We start from the raw sequence: 8,039 nt of genomic DNA, 5'->3' as shown, positions 1-8,039 counted from the left end.
TACTCATCAAATTAAATTAATATAAAATTTATCATTTGACTCCTACTCATAAACTAAACTAAAATAAAATAGAACTACTAACCTTCTTGATTCCTACTCATCAAGACAATCTACTTGTGCAAAAACATCACACATTAATTGTTCCCCTATAGACATATTTGGAGAAAATGTCCTAACCTAATTTGCCCCCAAAATTGGGGAATATAGATTTCTGTGCAAGTTTAAACGAGTCTATGTTTTAGATGAAAAGTTTTTTTTATTGCCTCTTTGTTTCTTGAATTTGACTAAGTACATTGCCTGTTAATTAATTTCTGCGAAAGTTGTTATATTTTAACATTCTGCCATTCCATATCCACTTGTAAAATCACACTGGTTATTGATCACTTTGGGGTTGAATTGTGTTTTCATTAGATGAAATGATACTATAATTGATTATGATATCAAACTCACCCCATTCTTGGCAACCCTTTTCAATATTTCCTTTCCACTGCCAAATGCTAATACCCTTGCCCGTTCTCATTAATTTTTTTTATTAAAAAGAAAATGTCTACCATTTCTCAACAAGTAATCAATTTAGTTTTCTCTTTCTTAGTTAACAACTGAGGTGAATATTACAGTTTCTTAAATATTTGCTTTCTACTGGTAAACATAGGAGTGGGACTGCAACAAAGTAGAGGCGATCAAGGATAGAGGGATTGCTGAAGAGAGGAGGGAAAATAGAAAGAAGATATCAACAGAATCAACAAGCATAGACTCCAAAGAAGATACAAATTTTGAAGTGGGTGCTCATCTGCCTGGGCAGAATTTTCAATATCTCATTAAGGAAAACCAACGAAGATCTACGCGGCGTAGACAACATGTCACTTACTACGATAATCTAAGTGATGAAGATGAAGAAGAAGATGCTTCTAAATGATTTAAGGGGGTTGGATATCCCTCTCCTACTAAGGAGTCAGAGGTTCAGCATTTGTCTCATGCATCAATTCTCAATGGGGAGGAAAGGAAATTAAAGGACTGTTTGTCCTCTGAAGAGAGCTTGCAGAACACAGAGCAGGAAGCTAAGACTGCAAAAGGAATTATTGATCTTCCTTCATATGTAGGGCCTTCTACTATGACCGAGCAGGAAACAATTGAATCTGCATATCCAGATTTTAGTGATTTTGACAAAGACAAGGACGAATCCTGCTTTAAGGTTGGGCAAGTATGGACTGTTTATGATACACTGGATGTCATGCCTAGATTCTATGCAGTCATCAGGAAGATTTTATTCCCTGCGTTTAAGTTGCGCATAACCTGGTTAGAGCTGGATCCGCTGAATGAAAATGAAGCCAAATGGCTATCTGAGGGCCTTTCAGCTTCTTGTGGTAGGTTCAGACTGGGTAACTCAGAAGAAACTGAAGACCATCCTATGTTCTCACATTTGGCATGTGACATAAATGAAAACATCTATGATGCAATAATGATATTTCCACTGAAAGGAGAAACATGGGCCATCTTTAAAGATTGGGATATGAACTAGTGTTCTCATCTTGACAGCCATAAAAAGTTCAACTACAAGTTTGTTGAGGTGTTGTCAGATTATGATGATGCTATTGGTGTGCATGTTGCATACTTGGGTAAAGTAAAAGGCTTTACTTGTCTGTTCGATCGAATAGGAGACCCATTTCTAGTTCTCTTAAAGGATATGTTTAGATTCACTCATTGAATTCCTTGTTCTAAGATGACAGGGATGGAGAGACATGATGTTCCCAAAGGATCCTTTGAACTAGACCCTGCTTTCTTACCTACCGACCAAGTAGACATTTCTTCTTCATCCATAGACAAAAGAGAGACGGCTAATTTCATCGATTTTGTAAATTCTATAAAAAACTGGGCAGCATCAATACCTAATTAGGTTCCTGAACTTGAATTCTATAGATTTGCTGCTGAGAGATCACCAGAGAAGTTTCAAATTGGTCAATATTGGGCGATATACAGCGATGAAGATGACTTGCCCGGGTACTATGGACAGATAAAGAAGATAGATCTTCTCCCTGAATTTGTGTTGCATGTGGCATGATTTTATGCTTGTCCACTCCTTAAAAGTACAATACAGTGGCATGATAAAACAATGCCAATTGGTTGTGGACTGTTTAAGTTTCGAAACAGTAAGCTGAACAAATATACTGTAACCAACAAGTTTTCACATGTAGTAGCAGTGGAACGTTTGAAGAAGGGTGTATACAAGATCTTTCCCGTAAAAGGTGAAGTTTGGGCAAAATAAAAAAACTGGAATGCTCAGCTGAAAGGTAATAAACTAGAAGATTTCGAATATGAGATTATTGAAATAGTGGATGTTTGCAATGAGTATGTAGACGTGAAGTTGTTAGTATGGGTAGAAGGCTTCAAGTCTGTCTACAAGCCTCAAGTGGAACAAGAAGATGAGGCTGATGGAATAGTGAAAATATATGTATCCGAGCATCTCAGTTTCTCTTATCGAATTCCTGCTTTTCGCTTGACAGAAGAAAGAGGTGGCAGCTTGCGAGGTTTCTGGGAGCTTGATCCAGCAGGAATGCTTCTGTATTTACTCTGTAAAGATTGAAACATTAAACTTTTCTTTTGTTTATCCTATACACCAAAATGTGAAGTTACCTTCTTTAATTCACTATTTAAATAGAAAGAATGTTCCAATTGAGTACTATTGCAACTAATATGCAATTATGTCTCAAAAGAAATTGAGATATTTATTTTCAAAGAGATGTGAGATTAAAAAATTTAGATTATGAGTGTTAATGCAACAAATGGGGACCCACAGATATGCATAACTTAAGAAATGTTAATGCAATTACACACAAATTATCTAAATAAGAAAATTGATTATGACTTTTATAACTTTTCCAAAAATTGATAACTTGTATAACTCTTCCTAAAATAGATAAGTCAAAGACTATCTTTACTAAAATAAATCTGTTGGTACTTCTAATATCTCGATTTGCTTTTAAAAAATTGTTTTTTTTTTTGTTGAATAGTGACTTTACGAGTATGACAAGTAACTAGCAATTTGCATCCCTAATGTGTGGATCATTTCCTGACTTACACCCTAATCTCCTTAGTTCCTTGTAAAATCACAAAAGTTACTTTTTTAAATTTATTTACCCTCCTTAGTTCTTTGTAAAATCACAAAAATTACCTTTTTCAATTTATTTACAATGGTAAAAATAGAAAATCAAAATTAATATTTTCTTGAGATAGTTTTTCGTCCACAAGAAATGTAACACCCCCCAAAATTCTTTTCTAGGATTCGAACCCTTCTTCGTATACGTGTAGGATCGAACCCAGCTATTGTGAAGTGTATGCATGAGTAGGATGAGTTCCCAAGGAATTGAAGAGCGTAGAGGTGATGTGGGGTCATAAAGGATCCCTAGAACCAAGCTAAGCCCAAAGAATTCGTCTTGGCTAAGTTTTAGAATGAGTTCGTATAAGGGGTCGACTTCTAACAACCATATCTTTTGAAATAGAACGATCTGGGTGACCCATGACCTATTAAATTAAAGGTCTTCGAGTCTTTTTTCCATCGCCGTCAAGATTGTAATTTTTGGAGTTCGAAGTCAAAAGTTATAACTATCCTAAGACGGACTGGTACTGCAGGAATTTCAGGCCTGGGTGGCAACTGCTGGAAACCTGGGCTTGGCGCCGCAGTGGCGTCACGCGCCAGGAACAAGCCTCAGTAGTTTGGTCCCTAGCGCGGCGCGCCACTAGGAGATGTGCAGGGTTTTTAAGCCTATTTTTCAGAACCCAGAAAATATAGGCTTGGCGCTGTAAGGGAGCGACGCGCCACTATCGCGCCAAGAGCGTTTTAGCCTGTTTTCCAGATTTTTGGAGAAAGGGAAATTTGGATATTTTCCCAAATTATATATACATCAGCCTTGAATGTTTTGGACCATTATTTCAGTCCCTCTCTCTCTCTAAAAGCTCTAGAAATTTTCCCTCTCTTCTTCTTCTTTTTCATTACCAACAAGGATTGCTTCAAGAACTTCAAGAATTCAAGCCTTCCATTGAAGACCTAACATCAAGGTTTTCTTCAAAGTCTTCACTAAGGTATGTAAGGCTATTCAAAGCATGGGTTGAGTCCACCCATGTGCCTTACATCTTTTTTGAGATCGATTGTTCATAAGAATGAAGTTTATTGATAGAGTTAGGTCCATATAGGTCCTTTTCATCTATTACCCTAATTTCTATTATGTTGATATTGTGGAGTCAAGAAAGTGATGTGCTACATATTGGTATGAGTTGTTTGAGATGAGAGGTCGATCATATATTGTTAATTTCTTAACTATGTTGATTTTGATAAAGAAATGTTAATTTTCTTAAATATGTTGCTTATCTTGAAATGTTGAGTTAAACCTTGGAGTTGTGATGAGTCCCAAAATATTTGTTAAATGAATAGAGGAACGATTGGATAGGTTTGTATGTTGTTATAAATGCATACTTAATCTACTCTTGAAAGATATGATTGGGATTGATCGGATAGTATGATTGGGAGAGGTTTGATTGTGATAGAGTTGATGATTTGACGAGGTTGTAAATGAGACTTGTCGATATGATTTGATTGAGTTGATTGAATGGATTTTTATGAGCATTGAGTCTTGGGAGGAGTATCGAGCACCGAATTGGGTAAGAGTAAGTAATAACTCGAATCCAATAACTACGTCGCCAAACGTAGGAGGGTATTGAACCGTTAAAATCGAATGCCTCCCCAAATTTATTGTCCTGACATTATAGGACTTGGTTGGATTGGATCCATGATTGGTTGATTCGTTCATACCCTGGCAAAGTATGAACGGACGTGGCAACAACGTCGGTTTGTTGTACTATCACTGGCTTATAAGTGATGGTTGTCGGATAAGAAAAACTCCCATATAGGTCTTGATATTACTCTGAGTAGGATTGAGTTGAATGGTATGCGATTGGTCCCGTCTAAACCATATTCTTGTTTAGACTTAGGACACTTGATTGAGTTGTTCTTCTTTTTGAGTTGAGTTTCCAAATTGGTTTGATTCTTTTTGATGTTATTTTATTCGGCCATTTTACATACTCGTACATTCTATGTACTGACGCCATTTGGCCTGCATCATTTCATGATGTAGAGACAGGTACTCGAGATCATCAACCGGCGCACCGTTGAAGATCCTCTTACTTCTAGTCAGTTGGTGAGTCCTCCTAGTTTTCGGAGGATACCGAGATTGTCTTTATAGCTTTGTTTTGTTACTTTGTTTTGATTATTGGTAGCCATGGACTTGTCATGGGAACCTCCTAGATTGTTGATAGAGGCTTCATAGACTAAAGTGTGGAAGTGTTGAATTATCCGTTTTGACTAGCTTTATTCAAGCTGATTATTGATTTGATAGTTGTTGGGCCTTTGGCCTTATATTATGGTTAGTAGCCCATAATAGAGTCTTCCACTGATTGAATGTGATTGAATGAAAGTGTGACTGGATCAGGTGGTTCGCTTGAAGGCCAGAAATGGCTTTCGAGTGCCGGCCACGTCTAGGGTACCCTTCCAGGGCGTGACAAACATGGTATCAGAGCACAGAGTTCAAGAGTCTTAAGGAGTCTATGAAGCCGTGTCTAGTAGAGTCTTGCTTATGGGTGTGTTGTGCACCACACTTATAATTAGGAGGCTATAAGACATTAAGAATTGTTTCACTTCTTTCATACTCTTAATTCATGCGATAGAGTTAAACTCTATAAAACTTCCTTTCTAATTCGTGCATTTATACGTTACAGATAATGCCTCCAAAATGTACTGCTAGCCAGAGGAATGCTGATAATTCAGAGATGCCACAGTCAGAGGTACGCCCGTCGAGGGCTAGGGGCCGACCTGCGAGATATACGAAGGCACCTCAAATGCCTACTACTCCGCCTGCACCAACTTCGGAAGCAGATTTTTGAGGAACGATTGCTATGCTCACTCAACTAGTGGCTGCCCGAAATGGTAACTAGAGTTCGCCAACTCTTAGCTCTAGTTCCCAAGAGCTGTCTGCTGCCACCAAAATTAGAGACTTCCTGAGAATGAATCCGTCGGCATTCACGGGTTCTAAGGTTGATGAAGACCCCCATAATTTTATTGATGAGATATGGAAGATCCTGAAAGCTATGCATACTACGAAGATCGAGGGGGTTGAGTTGGTGTCTTATCAACTCAAAGATGTGGTAAACATTTGGTATAACCAATGGGAACAAGGTAGAGGTGAGGATACTGAACCTGCTATGTGGGATGAATTTGAGGGAGCCTTTCTTGACCACTTCTTTCCCAGAGAATTGAGGGAAGCGAAGGTGGAAGAATTTGTGAATCTGAAACAAGAAAGTATGACTGTTAAGGAGTATAGTCCAAAGTTCATCCAGCTGTCCAGATATGCTCTAGAGATGATCCCAGATGTGAGGTCGAAGATGAGGAAATTTATCTCTGGTTTGGGAAGACATGTGAAGAAGGAGTGCAAAGCGGCACTGCTAATCTCCGACATGGATATTTCAAGATTAATGGTGTATTCTCAGCAGGTGGAGGATGATAAGAGGAAAGAAAGAGAGGAGCATCTGAGTAAGAAGGCAAAATCAGCGGGCCATGAGAATGAACAGAGGCAAAACAAGGGCAATTGGTTCTTCTTCCAGAAGAGGCCTTCCAACTATGCCTCATCTACCACCAGTGCACCTATGCTGCAGAATAGGTATGATCGGCAGGGACAGAGTCGCCAGAATTTCAGACCCCAGGGTTCTCAATCCCAGGCTAGCGTGGGTGAAGGTTTGCAAGGGAAGCCACCATGCGGCAAGTGCGGTAAGCTCCACTTGGGGGAGTGTAGAGCGGGGAAGGTTGGTTGTTATAAATACAGCCAAATTGACCATTTTCAGAAGAAGTGTCTAACATGGGGGAATAGATCCCACTATCCGACCATCGCACCACTAGCTAGAGGTAATCAGAGGGGCACTACTTCAGGTATGAGCGGAGGTACAAACCGTCTATATGCCATGGGTAGTCGCCAAGATCAGGAGGACTCCCCAAACGTCGTGATGGGTATGATTCGAGTCCTTTCTCTTGACTATTATGTTTTGATGGATCCGAGTGCCACACTATCTTTTGTGACTCCTTACGTGACAAGTAAATTCAATAGAATTCCTGAATGTCTTCGTAAGCCTTTCTGCATAGATACTCCTGTCGGTGATTCTGTCTTAGCTGAGAAAGTCTATAGAGATTGCACTGTGTCAATCCATCACAGAGATACTTTGGCTGACTTAGTTGAGTTAGACATGGTTGACTTTGATGTGATCCTTGGCATGAACTGGCTTTATGTCTGTTATGCTTCTATTGATTGTAGGACTTAGATTGTCAAGTTCAAATTCTCGAATGAGGTTGTCATAAAGTGGAAGGGTAGTCCTATCGTGCCTAAGGGTAAGTTTATTTCGTACCTTAGGGCCAGAAAGCTAATCTCAAAAGGGTGTATTTATCACATTATCCGAGTGAAAGATGACAAGGTTGAGTCTCCATCCCTTGAGTCAATTCCGATTATCAATGAGTTTCCCGAAGTCTTTCTTGAAGATCTGCTCGGAGTCCCTCCTGATAGGGAGATCGACTTTGGGATTGATGTTCTTTTTGATACCCAGCCTATCTCTATCCCTCCATATAGAATGGCTCCGGCTGAGTTGAAAGAATTGAAAGAACAGTTGAAAGATTTATTAGATAAGGGATTCATTAGGCCGAGTGTCTCACCATGGGGTGCTCCTGTCCTATTCGTGTGAAAGAAAGATGGGTCCCTTAGAATGTGTATTGACTACAGGCAGCTGAACAAGGTCACCATAAAGAACAAATACCCTCTCCCCAAAATAGATTACTTATTTGATCAACTTCAGGGTGCCACCTGTTTCTCAAAGATAGACCTAAGATCGGGCTACCATCAGTTGAAGGTGAGGGAGTATGATATCCCAAAGACAGCTTTTCGAGCCCGCTATGGCCACTTTGAATTCTTGGTTATGTCCTTTGGGTTGACTAATGCCCCTGCAGTTTTTAT

At 39.3% G+C, this 8,039-nt stretch overlaps 1 pseudogene; it reads left to right on the top strand.

The window, feature by feature from the left end:
* The first annotated feature begins 543 nt into the window (after positions 1-543).
* On the top strand, positions 544-2,581 carry LOC129884167 (uncharacterized; annotated as a pseudogene).
* The last annotated feature ends 5,458 nt before the right edge of the window (positions 2,582-8,039 follow it).

The sequence above is a fragment of the Solanum dulcamara genome, chromosome 4 (assembly GCF_947179165.1).
Source record: "Solanum dulcamara chromosome 4, daSolDulc1.2, whole genome shotgun sequence".
Lineage (NCBI taxonomy): Eukaryota > Viridiplantae > Streptophyta > Magnoliopsida > Solanales > Solanaceae > Solanum > Solanum dulcamara.
Note: the sequence above shows the minus strand (reverse complement) of the source record. Positions and strands in the feature narration are given on the sequence as shown.